The 20,213-nt window shown below is 40.4% G+C and overlaps 1 protein-coding gene across 1 annotated transcript in view; it reads left to right on the forward strand.

Annotated features, from left to right (window-relative positions):
• The first annotated feature begins 6,699 nt into the window (after window positions 1–6,699).
• Window positions 6,700–20,213, forward strand: part of Idi (Isopentenyl-diphosphate delta isomerase) — a 51,787-nt gene continuing 38,273 nt past the window's right edge. Inside the window, exon 1 of the mRNA XM_083141384.1 lies at window positions 6,700–6,825. The gene's annotated coding sequence lies outside the window, so the exon portion shown is untranslated. The remainder of the gene's footprint in view (window positions 6,826–20,213) is intronic.

Genomic DNA, 20,213 nt, shown 5'->3' on the forward strand with positions numbered 1-20,213 from the left:
GCGTTCTAATTGTTGTTGTTGGTTTGGTTTATTTTACAAAACCTTTCTGCCACATTTGGTTAGCGCGAAAATGAGGATGAGTGATGATATAATGAAATTGATGAAGGGACCTCACAAAGAATAATTCAGGCCGGGGATTCGAACCCGTGACGAGCGCGCATTCTTGTTCCTATGTGTTGTACTCTGAAGTGAATAATGAAATAATTTGGAATGAAAAATGTATCCCAGAACTAAAAAAGCCAAATGAATATTTGTTGAAGAAACTACAAAAAAGTGTGTTTTGTTATCTGTTCATCCCTTCTAATATATTTAATTTTTGCCACCTTCCATCACTTTTTCTAGCTGTATAGATTTAATCGCGATAAGTAGCTAATGAGCTTATGGATTTCACCTAGGGACAATCATAAACAGAGAACTCTGGACTCCTGATTTCAAAGTGCTCTGCAGATGCACTGGGAGGAAATTATTTGTATTTTCTTTTTCCTTTCTTTAGCGTTGCTTTTCCATCACTTTACCTAACTTCTGCCATGACGATGAACGTTGATTAAATTAAACGGATGAAAAGTGGTTACAAAGGAACACTCATGCACAGGCCAGGGCTCAGGAAATTTTTCGTACCACTGAGTAAATACGCAGTTTGCTTTACCGATACCCACGTATCCGAATAGTTAGAGCTTTCCACTCATCTTTGTTGTCAGCCGACATTCGTGGGAGGAGTGCAAGTGGCCCCGGATCGGTACCAGGTGGAGGCACATATACTGGTTCGGATCCCAATTTAAACTGTTTGTCCAGTCCCGATTAGCTTTTATGTACAGTGTCTCTCAAAAGTTTTAGGACAACGACATTTTAAACTAGGCAACCCAATTTACAGAAGCCGTTGGTGGGTTGCGTGCAGAGTTAGGCTCAATTTCAGGGTTGCCACATGCACAATAGATATTTATAAAATACGCGAAAGAAATATAAACAATTATTATTGTATAAAATTATTAAAAATATCACTATTATATCGCAGATGACAAAATTCTTTCTGAAAGAAAAAAAATAGGTTTTCTAGTATTTCATCGCTGATGAGTCTACAATAAGGAAAAGAGGTGAGAGGAAACGAAGGAGAGGAGAAAGAGAAAGCGAAAGGAGAAGAGGAAAAGTAGAGGAGAGAAGAAAGAGAGGATAGACGAGGAGAGGAGATGTAGTGAGGAGAATGGAAAAAGATTCGAGGAGAGATGAGGAAATAAGAACAAAGAAGAGAAAAGAGGAGGAAAACGAGAGGAGAGGAGGAGACGAGAAGAGGGAAGTGGGGAGTAGAGTAAAGGAGTGAAAAAAGAGAAGAACGAAAAAAGAGAGTGCAGTGGAGTCGGAAATCTAAGACAGGAAAGGAGATAAGATAAGATAAGGAGAGGAGTGGAGAAGAGTGGGATGGAGATAAGATGCGAGAAAAGTAGGGAAGGCGATATGAGATAAAAGCAGAACAGAAAGAGGGGAGAGAAGAAGGAGAAGGAACTGGAGAGAAGAGGTAGTTGCAGAAAATATCGTCTGAGCGTCAAGAATGGATGCATTGGTCAAATTATCGACATGAAACATTCAATAACATTTTGAAATGTATTGGAGAATATATTAGATCGGTGCGAAATGCCTTTCGGCTGAGTTCAGAGCAAATTAAAATCTTCCATGTAAGATCTTTGATTTTACCTGCGATTACACCACTAAAAAAATGAACGTAATTTTTAATATTTATAAGAATTATTCAATTTTTCTCTACTTCTCGGTTCGTTGAAATTGAACCCTCCCCCCCATCGTTAATTCCAAACTGAATCATTCCGTTTCACACGGCGTGGACAATGAACACAATGGGATCTGTCTAAAACTTACGAAAATTTTCTGCCAACGGAAGGGTTCGAACCTACGACCATCAAACTGACAAACCTGAACGGTAGCCACTACCCTACAAGCTTTCGTTCCTTAAACCAGGTAGAAGAACCGCTACACCACGCCTTTACCTTCGAATGAAACAACAATTTTTTTTAAGTATTCTGTCCCTTTAATATTGTAAATGTCGTTTGGTATACGTGTAGTTGAACTTTCACTTTAATTTTGATTTCCTTTCTTGTAGTATAACCGATATCTTCGAGAAATAATTTTCGAAGTGATTAAAGCGAGAATATTGGTAGTTGTGAAAATGCCAGTTATTTCTTCTAACTTATTATTGTGATTAGACATTACTAATGGAAAATATCTAGAGGCTTGAACATTACAGGACGATGTTCTTTTCCTGTGATACTGTAACATACAAGATGCTTGTTTACTGATGCAAGTCTTGTGTCCAGAACAGTCTTATGAAATTTATTTGCTGTTGCGTAAGGTAACACGAAATAATTACACCGTGTGCGAACTACCAAATCTGTGCAACGTTATACGTAAACAGGCGGAAAATTTTATTCATAAAATCATGTCACATTTGACAGTATTAGTCAAGAGAGACTCGTGGGACACTGTGTTAAGGTGCTGGACTACATCCTTCTAATTTTTCTTCCTCGAAGAACAACAATTTCTAAGGAAGATCAACAGTGATGATCTTTCTTATTTCTTTTAAATGCTTACACTTTCCTTTAATTGGGTTAATAAGAATATTGCTTGTATTTCTGTCATTGACGTAGACCAGAGAGAGAGACAGACATACAGATATTACAAAATAGTTCAAATAGTGCAAGCGCCATTAAAAAGTCATGATAATTCTATGTTGCGTACTTAGAATTATTCATACAATAAAGAACATGTCTAATTATGAGTTAACAAAAAAACAATAATAAAGAGACATTTTCGCATCACGATTGCAGTTCGAAAAAGTCGGGACCGGGATTGAAAGTAACGCACTGTCCTGACTAAATCGGTGAATCGGACGTCTGCTAGCCTTGCATCAATGATTATAAATCTAAAACCACCCAATATTGCAGCTTGAAGACTTTTGCGCAAGAAACAGATTCATTTATGCAAGAGCAAAATTGAAATTTTTACACATTTCAAAAATCGACGATGTTATTTTCGTATTTATTTATTTATAGGTTCACATTTAAATATTTTAGGGTTCGAGGGGGTAGCATGGCCCACATGGCCACTCCCCTGGGTACTGACCTTACGTACACAGTGGAAGAGAAATTTTGGAGAATCTTTCTATTAAATTTAGTATTTACATTCACCTTATGCTCAGATAGATTAAACCGTTTATTGACAATCGTGACCTTTTCGTTTAATAGATACTATTTGGTTTTAGACTACGGGAGAACATTGGTAGAATTTCCTTTCTTGCTCTTTTGAGAGAATATATACTTCTACAATAGCAATCGCGTTCGGAAACCGTGAAAAAAATGACTTGGTTTTCAAAGGCAGACAAGCTTGGTAGTCTAGCTTGCTCGCGATCAAAGTGACTCACTCACGCTATTCAAGGCCGCTTCTTATCGCAAAACACTGTGGTTCGATGCACAGTGTCTGCACCCAGCACGTTACAAGTGACCAAAGTCGAATTTTAAAGAGAATCAGAAGAATGGTAGATTTTATCAGAGGCGGCTAGGTAGGCACCAGCTCAACATGCAATAGTTTAAGTGATAATTCCTGACAAACAAAAAACCGTATTGAATAATTATTGGGATAGTAATACGTGTATCCGCTCCTTTTTAACAATGCAATCTCGAAGACAATCTGTATTCTATTTATTTATATTGGCAACTTGGTCAACCGGAGGTTATTTTATCGCCTTCGATGATCGAATTGTCTGATCGATTATTTTTTGTTTACCCAGGAACATGCCCCATAGGAGATTTCCGAGACCGGGTTACGCTACTTACTCGTAGCTCCCCAATTTCTTCACGATGGTGGGTATCTACCGGTCCCATACACAGGCCGAGAACCTAGAGAGTGAGCATAGGCGGACTCGAATCCATGCCGTCCTGCAGTCGGAGTCCAAAGCACAGCTCCTTTGACCGCACGGTCACGGAGGAGGCCTTTTCTTATCTTACCTTTGGCTAATCGCGACGATGAGGATGAATTATGAATAGAAAAATAAAGAAGGTCACGCACAAAGTAGAGGACGATCTTCAACCTCTTGGGATGACGAGTTCAAGCCCTAAATATGAGGATTTCAACCTTAGACGACCTCAATTTCAAAATTATAAACAAAATGCCTACTTACACTAAACTTCTCATCAAGGCCAAAATAGTTTGTAACTGTGAAACTACCCCTGAATACAAATTGACATTTTTTTTCCATGTGAGTAAGAATTCAATGTGTGGCATACAGACAAAGATGATACCTTTTGAGAAACAATTAACTGTACCCTGTCCCAGCATCTCTGGAGCAAAGCCACGCATAGCGGAAGAGAAGTGGGGAGAGGGGATCGAGTGGACAGAGCGAATCAGTGCACGCTGCTGGGAAGGCTGGTAACTGCAGTGGTTTTCCTCCCTCCACGCAACTCCATTCCTCTCACGTGTTCATCGCTGCTCAGATACTTTTTTTCGTTCACCTGCTCCAGAGATAAGTGGGACAGAGTGTAGTTCGCATACATGTAGCAAGTAAAGAAACTTATCCCAGAATGAAAATTCCACGTAGTTTTAAAACGTTTGTTTAAGCAATGAATGACTGGAAACGGATCACACATAATTCCCTTGCCAAAATCTAGTGGTCGAAAATTAATTTCAAGACATTTCATATCTATTCACCATATTCCAAGTTATAAGGAACTATTTCGTAGATGTTCATGAAACCGTTATAAAATTACAAATAAAATATATTCACAAGCTTAGATATACTAATACGAAGAAAGAAATTCAGATTTAAATTTCAAATGCATGTGTATAAAGTAATTCTAGAAGTACAGAGCTATATCTGAGTATTTAACTTCTTTTTTGCAGATAACGTTACAATATTGAGGCGACAGAATAATTAGGAACTGTAGCTCCAAGAAAACAAAGGGCGTAGTGTATTGGTTAGAGTTCTTGAAAGCATTGCGGTCCCACATTCGATCCTCCATACTAGATGTTCCTTAAAAAAGAATCCCTTCCATTAAACAAGAGCATGGTAACATTATTTGTAATAGCAGTATATAGTCGCTTCATTGTTCTGCATATGAAATTTATTTTAAAAAAATGAACAAATAAATGAATTGACACACGTTCAACGGGATATTTTTATATATAAGATCGTGAATTATGATACTCCAACGATAATTGTGTACTGCTTCAAAGACATTGACAAATATTAATGAAATAACTATTTATATGTGTGGCAATTCAGGACATGCTAATTTTACCCCTTTTCCCACTTGAGTTCAATGCAAGGATACCTCCGCAAATATAGAATGAAAAGTTCTCACCATGTGCAATTCTCCATTAAAAGTTTTCGCCGAGTCTTACTATTTTCGTTTTCTTTGTTACAAACAAAACTTGTTTGCACGTTACATGCAGGAGAGTTACATCTACATTTCACATTGGTCAGCTCCTTTTACCTTGCTTAAGGAGCGAAAGCTTGGAGGGTAGTGGCTACCGTTCACAGTCTCGCGCGAACCGCGGAAGGAGGAAGTTGGATCGGTGCTCTCTCCCGTAGCGTGTAGTTGAGACTGCGCGCGTGTATTACGTAATCGTCCAGTCGAACAAAACTGAAGTCTTGGAAATGGCCATCAAGCGAGTGAACACGTTGAAATTGAACTTTAGAGAAGTGAGATATAAGCCAACGTCAAATGAACTACATCGCTGGATAAGTACGAAATTGAAACTGAAACCAGAACAGGTTGTAAGTATAGAAGTAGACTATTATAGAAAATGTGTTTTTGTGAAATTATTGTCTAAAGTAACGGGTGAACAGTTATTACGCGAGTCGAAAGGAGTGTATATGTATAATGACGATGACGGCGAACATGAAGTGATAATGACGTGGGCAGATGAAAATTATGTGATAGTGCGGCTGCACGTCGTGCCGAGTGAAATGTCAGATGAAGCAATTTATTCTGTACTAACTAACTACGGACAGGTGATATTCCTTGATGACGAAACGTATTCGAAAGACCACATATACCCAGTGAGAACCGGAAGAAAATTAGTAAAGATGAACTTGTCCCGTGCGATACCTTCATATGTTACGATCAGTGGCGGCCGATATTGGGTCACGTACAATGGTCAAGAGCGTACGTGTTCCTACTGTGACGCGGTCGATCATTTCTTTAACCAATGCCCTAGTCGCCAGAGGCTAACAGCACGCACAAGTGATAACTCGTACCCAGGGAGAGTGCGACCCGCCCCATTCAACCTCAACAGCGCTGAAGAAGTGATACACAATGATCGGACAGTACTTCCAGCTCCAATAACCAAGACGCAAACTGAATCAACTGTAGATGCCAGTTCCGATATAATACAGGATGTCCCTATAACGCCGACCGAAAAAAACTGCACCCTGCCTAGTGTCGATTACATGGAGGTTCCAGTATCTGCCAATGACGAGACTACAATCATGCCGCTAAGTATCCATACTACGCAGATGACCCCTGAGGAAACCATCGGGAACTCACCACCAGTAGATGCAGATTCTTCGCAGACGACAAACATGGACCTGACTCTAGAACCCCCATCATTGCCGACCCCAGTTTCACACATACTGGGAAAGAAGAAGAGGAAGAAGCAACGTAGCACAGACCAGAATCACACCCACCCGGCGAAGAAAACGAACGAACAGCGTTCACCATCGCCAGTGAAGTATACCCTGACCCCAATTGTGCCCAACCCTTTGAAAACACCCCCCAACCCCACGATGACGACCACTCTAAATACCGATTCTTCAGGAAACCTGTAAGTATATGCAATGTTTTGGTTGTTTATATCATTAGTGTGTTATACGACGGCTCCCGTGTATCATTTTGCCACACTAAATCTGAACAAACTATCCTCTACAGTCAAACACCATGCCTTGACCGATTATATAAAGCAAAGTGCTCTCGATCTTCTTTTCCTTCAAGAGGTCGGTACAGACGATTTTACATGTGGCCACGACAACACTATATATAATAATTTCACATACAACGCCACAGGTACTGCCATTTTGGTACGACAAGGTATACCTGTTAACAAAACTTTCCTGCATCCCCCTGGGCGAATTACGTGCGTCGAAATAGGTAAAATCTGGTTTTGTAATATCAATGCGCCTTCAGGATCAGTGGCCCGCGAGGCACGAAACACTTTCTATGCAACAGAAGTGGCGACAGCTTTAGGGGGCAGCCACCAACATATTGTCCTTGCTGGGGATTTTAACTGTGTGTTACGACGACAAGATCAATATCCAGGGTTTAACTCATCCCTTAGTCTCTCTACCCTGGTCGAGGCCTTTCACCTAAAAGATGTCTGGGAAACCAAGCACCCACAACTGGAAGGATTCACCTTCATACGTCCAGACTCGGCCAGTCGATTAGACCGTTTCTATGTAAGTGCAAACTTATTACCCAAAGTGTCATCTATAAAGATTTTTCCCACTTGTTTCACCGACCACCTCAGTGTGCAACTAGACATGGCAATCGACACCAAAACTGCAGTTCGGGGACGGGGATACTGGAAACTTAATAGTCGGATTCTTCAAGATGAACAATTTCGAACAGCCTTGAAACAAAAGTGGAAAGAATGGGAAAATATGAGCAGGCGCCAAACTGATATCATCACATGGTGGGACACGTTCCTGAAGCCATCAATCAAGCATTTTTGTATAGCATACACACGTATGATGCACACGGATTTCGATAAGAAATACAACTTCTATTATCGCGTACTCCACGAGTTGACGAAACAACTCATACGGGGCGAGCCAGTCCTGCAGGAACTCAAACGTATACAATCGGTCATACTGAGGATGCACCACGAGCGAATGGCAGGTTTCGTGGTGAGATATCGTCTCCCAACAATTGACCCTCAAGAACAAGCCAGTATTGCCCATGTAAGCGCAGAACAGCGAAGTGGGGAAAAGGAAACTCATAACGAGATTGCAACAAGGGAACGAATGCCTCACACAACCCTCAGACATTCGTGCATGCCTATATGAACACTATGCAGCACAATTTAAGGCACCCGGAAGAAGAACACGTGACATACCCCGATATCCCCACGCTATCAGGGGAAGATGAAGCCATCTTAAACCAACCGTTCACTAAGGAAGAAGTGGAAGCGGCCATCCAACAAGCTCAAAAAGGAAAAACCCCGGGCATAGACGGACTACCGATTGAATTATTTCAAACATTTTGGCCTACCATGGCAGACCTGCTTATGCGGTGGCTCAAAGCCTGTTTTGCGCAGAAGAAGTTAGGTTGTACAGTGGGATCCATGAGAATTACCGTGCAAATTGTCCATCACCATGTTCGTGCACTTTATTTGACCCACTAAGAGCTTCAAGAATTAAAAGAAAACTCAAAACAAGCTGTTGATAACTTCTTCACCAGCATACATAGAAATCCATCGCTTAAAAACACACAGGATGTACGAAAAAAAATAATGAAAATAGTCATGGACAATTTGCAGTGTAATACTAATGGATCCCACTGTACAAGCTCGACAGGGGTCATGGTCTTAATCCCGAAAGTGATACATCCCTTAACACCTGAACATTATCGCCCCATCACTTTGTTATGTGCCGATTATAAAATATTGGCACGAATATTAACGCGCCGACTACAACACTATGCAGCTACTCTACTAGGCCCTCATCAATTTGTGCACGGAACTAATGGGAATATAACAACCGTTCTCACTAGCATACGAGACATCGTTACTGTAATGAATGAAGCCCCTGACTCGGAAGCAGCTCTAGTAGCCCTGGACTTCAAAGGAGCATTTGACTCATTGTACCATCATTATCTATTTCGGCATTTAACTCAGGTTGGATGCGGAGAATCCTTCGTAGAAGCGATAAAGAGCCTATACACCCAGGCTCGGGTACATTTGTGTGTAAATGGAACATTATCCTCGCCGTTTGTTCTTCAGCGCTCTGTTAGGCAAGGTTGCCCCTTTTCACTCCTCGCCTTCTGTACAGCTCTTAGCCCCTTCCTACACCAAATAAATCAACGACTACAAGGAATACAAGCGTATGGCATGACCTACCGAGTTTTTGCATACGCCGACGATGTCACAGTGGCGGTGCGTGATCATCAGGATTATATTAACCTAATGGAAATGTTGGAACAATTACGAGTAAATACAGGTTTGTGTCTCAACCTGAGAAAATCAAAAATACTACCCTTGGGGAGAATGGCAAGGAACTGGACAGAATCTGTCGCAATGAACGTGACGGACGTATTGAAAGTACTCGGGATCTATTTCTCGAGAAACCTGGTCGAGACTTCCAACAACACATTTCAAACCATAGTGCCCAAAATACAAGCAGTATTACATTTCAACAGACTCCGCCAACTGTCACTAAGCGCTAGAATCAAATATGCCAACACTTATGCACTCTCGAAACTATGGTATGTGGCGCAAATACTACCCGTGCCTACCCAAACGGCTGCGAGAATCCCATGTAGCTCATAACACACTATTCTTACCAACTCGCCTTGGAGGACTAAACCTGCTGAGGATCGACCGACAAGCGCAAGCCTTAATTTTGCACCGCCATATCACCATGATAGTCCAGCATCAAGATAGCATTACGGCTCGTGTGCTACGCTCCATGCTGGATGAAGTGGAACTATGTGCCCCAATTTACCCAGGTGTTATACCCACTAAATTTCTCTATTTACGAACAACCATAGTGGAAATTTGTTACATGTTGATGCTCCTTCCAAGTGTGGATCCTTCTGATATAACAGTCAAATCTCTATCAAAAATGCTGCAAAACCGGATGAAACATATTCCGCGTATTGTCCCATTATTCCCCAGTGTGCGCTGGAACATCGTGTGGAGAAACATATCGGCAACCCACCTCCCCAATCGAGTGCGCTCCATATGGTACTTAACTGTACACGATGCTATCGTCACTAGAGTACGATTGCAGAGATACCTTATGGCAGACAACTCCCATTGTACCAAATGTGCACAGGACGACACCTTAGTGCATCGACTGACGACATGTGTGACAGTCGTGGAACATTGGAAACACCTTAAGAAGTTACTTGGAATCATATGCCGCCGCTCTCCGAATGACTTCACGGTGGACCATTTATTAACTCCAGAGTTTCAGTATTTTCCTCTCACAAGAACACGTGCAGTGCAATTTCTCATAGGACATTATGTCTATTATGTGCTTGGCAACCAACCTCATGTACAAAAACTGTCATTCAAATTCTATGCCAGTGAACAATATTATCACAATGATCAGATAACCTGTAAAGCCTTGTATGCAAATTTCCTACATGTGATCCTTTGAAATTGACGTCCAAATGTAAAATCTGTGTAAGAAGTAGCTAATTTCAATAAAGATATTTAAAAAAAAAAAAAAAAAGTTAAGGATTGTCAATCTGATGGTCGTAGGTTCAAACCCTTCCGGTGGCAGAAAATTTTCGTAAGTTTTAGACATATCCCATTGTGTTCATTGTCCACGCCGTGTGAAACTGAATGAATCAGTTTGGAATTAACGATGGGGGGAGGGGAAATATTGAATTACAAAATCTCAATTTCAACGAACCGAGAAGTAGAGAAAAATTGAATAATTCTTATAAATATTAAAAATTACGTTCATTTTTTTAGTGGTGTAATCGCAGGTAAAATCAAAGATCTTACATGGAAGATTTTAATTTGCTCTGAACTCAGCCGAAAGGCATTTCGCACCGATCTAATATATTCTCCAATACATTTCAAAATGTTATTGAATGTTTCATGTCGATAATTTGACCAATGCATCCATTCTTGACGCTCAGACGATATTTTCTGCAACTACCTCTTCTCTCCAGTTCCTTCTCCTTCTTCTCTCCCCTCTTTCTGTTCTGCTTTTATCTCATATCGCCTTCCCTACTTTTCTCGCATCTTATCTCCATCCCACTCTTCTCCACTCCTCTCCTTATCTTATCTTATCTCCTTTCCTGTCTTAGATTTCCGACTCCACTGCACTCTCTTTTTTCGTTCTTCTCTTTTTTCACTCCTTTACTCTACTCCCCACTTCCCTCTTCTCGTCTCCTCCTCTCCTCTCGTTTTCCTCCTCTTTTCTCTTCTTTGTTCTTATTTCCTCATCTCTCCTCGAATCTTTTTCCATTCTCCTCACTACATCTCCTCTCCTCGTCTATCCTCTCTTTCTTCTCTCCTCTACTTTTCCTCTTCTCCTTTCGCTTTCTCTTTCTCCTCTCCTTCGTTTCCTCTCACCTCTTTTCCTTATTGTAGACTCATCAGCGATGAAATACTAGAAAACCTATTTTTTTTCTTTCAGAAAGAATTTTGTCATCTGCGATATAATAGTGATATTTTTAATAATTTTATACAATAATAATTGTTTTTATTTCTTCCGCGTATTTTATAAATATCTATTGTGCATGTGGCAACCCTGAAATTGAGCCTAACTCTGCACGCAACTCACCAACGGCTTGTGTAAATTGGGTTGCCTAGTTTAAAATGTCGTTGTCCTAAAACTTTTGAGAGACACTGTACATAAAGTGGACTTAAACACCAAATCAACCAACCGCGGGGGAGTGGTTATCGCTGCACGCTATGACACCAGGAGTTCCGAGTTCGAACCCCGACCTCGGCATGGGTGTTTTTTGTGTTTCCCTTCATTAATTGTATTGTACCATCTTCGCGATTAACCAAATGTGATAGCGACGCTAAGTAGCATAAATCAAATCATTGATTGATTGTTTCATTTGGTTTGTTTTACTTCGCTTTTCCTACACTTTTGGCTAATCGTCAAGATGATACGATAAAATTGATGAAGGGACAAACACAAATAACACCCATGCCCAGGTCGGGGTTCGAACCCGGGATCTCTGGCTTAATAGTCAAATCAACATGTTTTGGATTTTCGAAAGAGGGTGGGATTAACACATGCTTCTTTTCAGTAGTCCTTCCTCATTTTGCAATCCTTTCCTTTCTTTGACGTTCTATTTTTAGGAATACTGAGCCCTAAAGGGGGAGGGGGATTATGACCCACACCAACCTCCCTTGGGAAGGCCACTGATTGCTACCCCAAGTGTCGACATCACCGCACGTCACTGATAACGAGTCTGTGATGGTCTACTCAGAGGGCACTTGACTGCTACATAGGAGACCAAGGTACGATTCCTGGTGTGAGTGGTCTAAGGTCAGAATTTTTCATAAAGTGGCTCTGGAGTTTGCCCAAGCTCAAATAAATTGGTACTGGGGGGGGGGGGGTAAATGTGACTGGTGCATGGTGGAGACCCCCTCAAAAGGTAGAGATAGAGAAGGTGTGGAGCTATACTTCCACATCCCTCCTACATATGCCTTCATGGCACGGTACACCATTTGTCATTGAATTAGTGTAAATTGTCGTTATGAATCCAGTAGGAAGATTCAGTTGCTCAGACAGTTTCTCTTATTAACATACAATAAACAATCAAACTAGGTAATTCATGAACTTTTATGTTATTACTAATTTTGTATGTGGTATTTATGTTCCCACGAAATATTTTCAATGGGTTCCAAGCCTTTTCATAGAAAAGAGTTAAATTTCTCATATTGTCCATGCATATTTTTCTCCAATTTTTACTATACTGTGAAAATGGAGATGATTTTTATTGTAACTGTTCAACACCTCAAAAGGACCCAAAAACTCTGTAGGAGGTGGGGCCCAGCACACACGCCCATGATGATAAGTCATGTATTCCACATCTCTCCGCCTCCAGTGTTGCAAAGGGTACCAGTCAGGGGCGGCGCCAGAAATTTTCGACAGGGTGGGCAGAAGCTGTATATTGATAGATTAGGGTGGGCAGGTATAAATGTAAATATATATATGCATGTAAGACACATATATGTACGACATGCATGCATATGTATCCCCTTCTCTCTTACACTCCCGAGTTCCCTTCTGTTTTCCCTTTCCTTTTCATATTTTGTTTTACTCCCTAATGCCTTCTTATATCTTTCTTTCTCAGCTTGTTACATCTTTCTCCCTTTCACTTTCTCTCGTTCCATTCTTCAAATGTTTCTCTTAACTGCCATGCACAACACATCAAATGTATGTGTGTGTGTGTTTGGTATCTTCCCTCTTCCTTTTCTAATCTATTCTCGCATCTTGTTCTACTTCTTTGTCTCCAATGAACACAATTACTTCAAGGAAGTGTTTGTGTGTGCACAGCCATACATTCTAATCACATTTTGTCCTTCAAGTGCAAAAATACAAGGCTCATACCTACTCCACTTTATATACTAGGCGACACTGATAGAAATTGTGTTTAAATCCATATTCCTGATCATATTATTTTCATCATATGAGATTTTGACTGAAACGTGGGGGTTAATGACCACTCTTCTTGGCTTACAGGGTTATTACAACTGACAAATGTATCTGAATGTTTGCAATACCAGCTATCGGGTGCCAAAACCTCTGGGCAAGGACAGTTTACTTCTTTGGTAGCATTAAGAGGCCATACTGCGGGTGCAACAAGTAGAAAAATGTGGTGGGGGAACTTCCCCCCTTGCTCCTCCTAATCGGCGTCATCGGATATTTGGATTAAAATTTTTCTTTTTGGGAATGTAAACACACACACACGGAAAAACCAATTCTTTGTTCATTCTGCATAAAGTATCCCCAGGCTTATGAAAGGCTATTTTGACAAATGATCGCCCAAAAGTAATAATCAAGTAACATTGAAAAATCTGTTAGCTAAGTAGTTATTCTGTTTCTGAAGTAATCTTCGTTAATCATGCGGGAGAAGTGAGACACGTAGGGTTAAATGAACACATACACTGAGGTAACAAATAGTTTACATTTTGTAGAATGTGATTTTGGACACAAGGAATTCATCGAAATTGGTCACTATACTGGTAACTTTTCGAAAGCGCTCAAATGTCAACCTCTATCCTGAGCAGTATACCTGGAAACTATAATCTTGCAGGCGAACAAGTCTCTGGTGCCTGTAACCACAGCCAAAATCATAATTTTTGGGGGGTTGTATTTTCAATGTCTGCATGTATTTGTTTTCTCCCCTTCGTCACTTTCATCTAATCACCATTGAACCTCATTGTCGCCATTAGCCAAAATTAGCAGAAAAGTGACTTCACATAGAACAAATCAGTCGAATCAGCAACAACTTACTCTTCCAAAAGTGGAGTTTCATTAGTTCATACCACTTCGAAAGTTGAGGTGGTAGTTTCAATTTCACAGTGTTTCATTGTTGCACCAAGGCAGCTAACTCCGTGAAAAATAACGTTGTTTTCCGAAAGTCTCAAATATTGTCTCTAGTAATACACCCTCTTAAATGAACTCATCTTCTATTGTCATAATATAACACGTTCCCCGCGAATTCCATCTGTATATTTTTTTTCTCCAATGGCATAACGTTGTCGCCTTATAATGAAGAAGTTCATCTACTGCCCCCTCTCTTGGTGGAAGCACAATGCACACTGGTTCAGACTCCACTTTAAACTGTACGTTTAGTCCCGATTAGCCTATCTGAGCATAAAAGTCGACTTAAAACAAATAGACAAAATTTTCTTATGGATACTTCGTGACATACCTTTTCTTCTTTACTTCATCTGCAACTAAAGATTCTGTAGATCTTTTCGGCTAAACCTCTGATGCTTCTAAAGTTTAAACCATTCTCATCGTGACTGATTAGTTCTCTGACGCCCTCAAAACAAAGCTTTCCTTTTTCTCTTAATTCTACGTAAGTTAATCACAAGAAAAATCGCATGATTACGTAACTGATAGGCAAAATTTATGTGTGGAACTAGAATTTCTAAACCGAATTAGCCACCCATTATCAATTCAATAATTCTGTTGCTTTTTCCAAACCCATAACTGTTACATCAAAAATAATATACATCGGTATTATAGTGGTTATTGTGATTGCTTCTTATTAGTAGAACGAATTTCAATGTAGACCTAGTTCAAAAGTCGAAATAATTAATTGTGTTGCTGGAGGAAGCAATGCTGAGGTTTTTATTTGTTTATTTAGAGATTATTTTAATCATACGTAGGCCGGGATTTATATATGTGAAGACCCGGAGCTTACAACACAAAGACCCCGCCCCAATCCCCTCCACAGATTCAGTTATATCTTTTCGCCAAGCTACATGAGGTGGTTAGTTATACGTTTATCTACATTTTTCATCACATCCAGTGTACCTAATTTTTTCTATATGCGGTAGCCTACTTTTCAAAGCAGTTTTTTTACCCAGTGAAGATGGCGACAGGGGAGCTGCAGCCTTCAAGCTCACCCTAAATTCTGTTCTCATTTTGACCATACCCTGCATAATCTTGCGCCTCCTAAGCCCACTAGCTGCTTCTAATCATAGAAGTATTCAATTGGTCACAGTTTTCTTGTTTCAAGATCTCTAGTAATTCCTTATTGCTTTCTAATGACAAAGTATAGATAATATTCTAGTATAGATAATATTCGTTAGTAAAATATACATGTAATGAACACCAGCATACACTTATTTATTGCAACATTCACATATTTCTAAGTATGTGTACTTAGTGAATTTGATTGGGTGGGCACAGGAATTTTTGGGTGGGCGCTTGCCCACCCGTGCCCACCCCTGGTACCAGTGGCGCAGGAATGTTCTTCATTTGGGGGGGGGGGTACAACATTCAGCCTCCCATATATATAAACACACATACTACAGCATAGAAATACATTTCGGGGGTCCAACCAAGTGTTGCAATAATAATAATAATAAATAATTATATTTAATTAAATACGTAAGTTAATTAATATTGTATTGTTGTTATTACATGAATAGGTAGAAGATAGTAAAAGAATAGAGATATAAAATCATACATTCATTATCTAGCTTGTGTGTGGAAAATGAAAGTCAACCAAAAATTATGTATTTCACACATATAATTTCATTTTAGCCACAATAATGTGTTAATTATTGCATGAACACCATAAATTCAAATTTAAGCAATGTTTTTTTAGGGAACAACACTATTTTTGGGGAAAATGTGCCTTGTTTGCCCCCCCTGGAAAAAATACCTTCCTTGCCCCTCCCTGGAAAAAATCCTGTGGACGTCCATGACCCCAACCAGGAATAATCATCTTCCACCCACTGGATATAGAAACCACATTATTGAATATATCATACTTATAGAGTTCCACTTTAGTCGAGTTCATTCTAATTTTAAATTCCTATAGCTACGCATAAAAATATCTTTAAACAATTTATGGCAGATGTGTACCACATGCAATGTATTTTAGAAGCCATGTATTTGGTATTTACTCAGACATTTGTAGGGCATTGTATTAAAAAAAACATAAAAACTGAGTTGAGATGGTTCCCGATCAACTCGTAAGAAGTCTTACTTTGAAATATTTGACAAAGCATTTATTTGTTATATAATTAGCTGTACCTAATGACACTCTTCAAGCGAAAGTACTATCATTACATATACAAAACCGAAATCCTTCAGATGTCAGAGGAAGCAAGGAAAGGCATATGCTCAAGTTTTTTATTTATTTATTTTTTTTTTTTTTTTTTCAATCTTTGGTGAACAATATGAACAACTGCTCAAGATTTCCTTTCGTATGTGGTAGTATTAAATGCAGATACATGCGTGTGTTTTAGGGTGACATGTCAATTTCTCGTTTATGTGAAAAGGTAAACTTTAATGTAAGCAAAAGCTTGTGCGTGTCACATTTAAAGATTTTCGCATCTACAAAGAAAATCCAAAACACATTCTCACCTCGCCGGCCTCCGTGGCGGAGGGGTTAGCTTAGCATGCTATGACGCCAGAGGTCCCAGGTTGGGCATGTGAGAGTTCATCAATTTCATGATATCATCGCCCATCCTCATCTTTGCGATTAGCCAACAGTGGCAGAAATGCGAAGTAAAATAAATCAAATAAATCAATCAAACATTCTCATCTCACTCAAAGACCTTGCGAATCCAATCCAAAATCTACCAATAGAACCTGCAGTGAGTTTCATTTATCTCGTGCATTCATCTGACTAATGTAATTTTCTTACAGATTGACTTTAGGGTTTAACTTAAAATGACGTTGTGTTTGTGTTGCATTCGATACCAAAATTAGATTTTAAGCAATTGATGTATAATTATAAGTATATCTAATACAAAGGTAAAAATAATTCCCTGCCCCCTCGGATAATATCGCAAATTGCACCTTGTTTAAATGCCTAGGAAAAATTTCATTTCACCTAGGAATGATATAGCGATGCGATGAGTCGAAAATTGTCACAGCCTCATCTCGTGTCCTGTGTGGCGAGGTCCTTCTCGTTCTTGTTTGTGTTAATTTTTGTTTCAGTTTCCACTCGGAAGTCATTAAAACTTATTCTAGATTCACTTCATGTTCAGATAGGCTTACCAAGTTATGAAAAATATGGGTGAGGTACAGCAGTACATTGTACTCCCAAGTTGGTCTGTAGTGTCTCGTCTCGTTCGTGTAAGTATTTCGTTTTGGAAATTCCATTTTAAATATTCAAAAGAAAATGGGATCAGTCATATATCCTTCTGATGAAGATTTGTATCTTATCTTCGAATCGATGCGACCATCTCTTTAGAAAAGTGTATTTCCCCCCTTACGCAAAGGAGCATTCTTCTGCAGCATGATTTTCTGAGAGCAAATCTGATTCCATCGTTCCACACACATTTTAAACAATTTTCATCTCCTTAAGGAGGTTTCCAAGAACTTAGGTCTATGAACTAATAGCAACCACAATGTATAGTGGAACCACAAGCAAAACAACCTGTGCACACCCGCGACTCCTGTGCACCCTACTCCCGCGAGGAGGGGAGGAGGAGAGTAGACCATGCTTCCTTATGGCCCGAGCTGAACGGAAGAAGGGAAAGCTGCGTGGGGACTTTTCATCCAAGGTTTTTTCCTTGTTGTTGCTCAAAAGTAGAATAAGTTTAGAATGGTTTGAATTTCTGTGGTAAGGAAGATAATGTTTATATAAACAATATACACAAATAGGTTCTTTTAACAGTGGCACCTTGCATCTGCTGTAAATTACCAATGGTGGGGGGGTACAGGGGGTACAACTCGATTTACGGATTTAGGGGGTACAGTATCCCCCTTCAAAAATTTAGGGGGTACAATGTACCCCTGTACCCCCCTGTTCCTGCACCACTGAAGGGTACCATAAATACCATGAGTTAAATGTCATTTAAATGCATTTTTCCACAGAAATTCCACATAGTATGCAATGCTTGAAGTAAAAATTGTTAGCTCTGGGGAGGCTCCTGTGGTTTAACATGGCAACAGTGAACAGCTGAGGGGATGATTTGTGAAAAAATTGCTAGCTGGGTGATGCAATCCCCACATCCCCTATCACCTTGAGCACAGGTAGTACATCTCCTGTGTGTGTCAAAGAATAAGGTAATTTACATCTCTACGCTGGTAGAAGCAGGCACCATGGACGTCAACAGTGTTTCAAAGGTACCATTGCAGTTGCAATGAGAGAGACAATTTCACACAGGTAAAACAGCTTGAGCGTAAGGTCAGGAGAAACTAGGTCCATCTTGGCAGCTCAGTTGGTAGAGGAATATTCGCTGAAATTTCTACGTAGTACCAGGTGTATAAGCTTAAATCTGCTGTTTGCTCATAGATGGCGTTAGTGAGCGTATGAAGCTACCATGGGCACACCATACCTGGTGTTTGTATGAGTTGGACATCTGTCAACACGAATCAGTGCACATCGTCAGCACGTGCAGACAACAACAGACAGTGTTCCTGTGGTAAGCATGTCTAGTTTTGTGCCAGAAAAAGAGCATATGCGGGAAGCTCTGCTTTTCTGCTTCCATTTGAAGAAATCGGCTGCCGAATCGCATCAAATGCTTGTGGAGGCCTACGGTGACAGTGCTGTATCGGAAACAACGTGCAGCGATTGGTTTCGTCGGTTCAAAGACGGCAATTTTGACCTGAGCGACAAGAAGCGTGAAAATCGGCCCAGGAAGGTTGAGGACAATCAATTGCAGGCTCTTTTGGACGAGGACGATACCCAAACGCAAAAGATGCTTGCCGAGCAATTGGGTGTTACCCAAGCAGCTATTTCCATGCATCTACGTGCCATGGGAAAGGTTCAAAAGATCGAAAAATGGGTGCCGCATGAATTGACCGATCGGCAGCTGGAGAGACGCCAAAACACATGCGAAATCTTGCTTGCCAGACAAAAAAGAAAGTCTTTCCTGCATCGGATTGTGACTGGCGATGAAAAGTGGATATATTTCGAGAATCCTAAACGCAAGAAATCGTGGGTTGATACCGGCCAACCATCAACATCTTCCTCGAGACCAAATTGCTTCGGCTGGAAGACGATGCTGTGTGTTTGGTGGGATCAACAGGGTATTGTCTACTTTGAGCTGTTGTAACCTGGTGAAACTGTCACTGCCCACAGCTACCACCAACAACTGATCAAATTGCACCTTGCTCTGTGTGACAAAAGGCCGGATTATCAACAAAGACATGAAAAGCTGATTTTCCTCCACGACAACGCCCCATCGCACACGTCAAGACTGGTCCAAAACTGTTTGGGGACACGCAACTGGGAGGTGCTACCCCATCCCGCCTATTCACCAGACCTGGCCCCTTCCGACTACCATCTGTTTTCGTCGATGGGCCACGCCCTCGCTGAGCAGCACTTCGATTCGTATGCAGACGTCCGAACATGGCTTGATGAGTGGTTTGCCTCGAAAGAGGAGGACTGTTTTTGGCGTGGTATCCACAAATTGCCCGAGAGGTGGGCAAAATGTGTAGCTCGCGAGGGCAAGTACTTTGAATAAATTTCTTGTTGCTTTCTATGAACAAACCATGTGTTTTTCTGACTACAAAACAGCAGATTTAAGCTTATACACCTGGTACATCTCTGGTGTGTGCCAAACAGTAAGGTCAAAAGTTGATGTCCTTTACATACTTGCTGTGAAAAATTAGTCAGTTTTGTGTGGCAACACACAGAGACAGGATAATACCCAAGTGCATACATACACATCCAGACATTTACAAGGATAAAACTAACTGCTCTCTTAACATCGAGTATTGCATCTGTTTTTTTTTTTGTGAAAACACTTTTGCAAGATTTGATTTATTATGCTCAGACAGGCTATTCAAGACCACCTTCAGTATAAAGCGGAAT

The sequence above is a fragment of the Lepisma saccharinum genome, chromosome 1, assembly GCF_977018435.1.
Source record: "Lepisma saccharinum chromosome 1, izLepSacc3.1, whole genome shotgun sequence".
NCBI lineage: Eukaryota > Metazoa > Arthropoda > Insecta > Zygentoma > Lepismatidae > Lepisma > Lepisma saccharinum.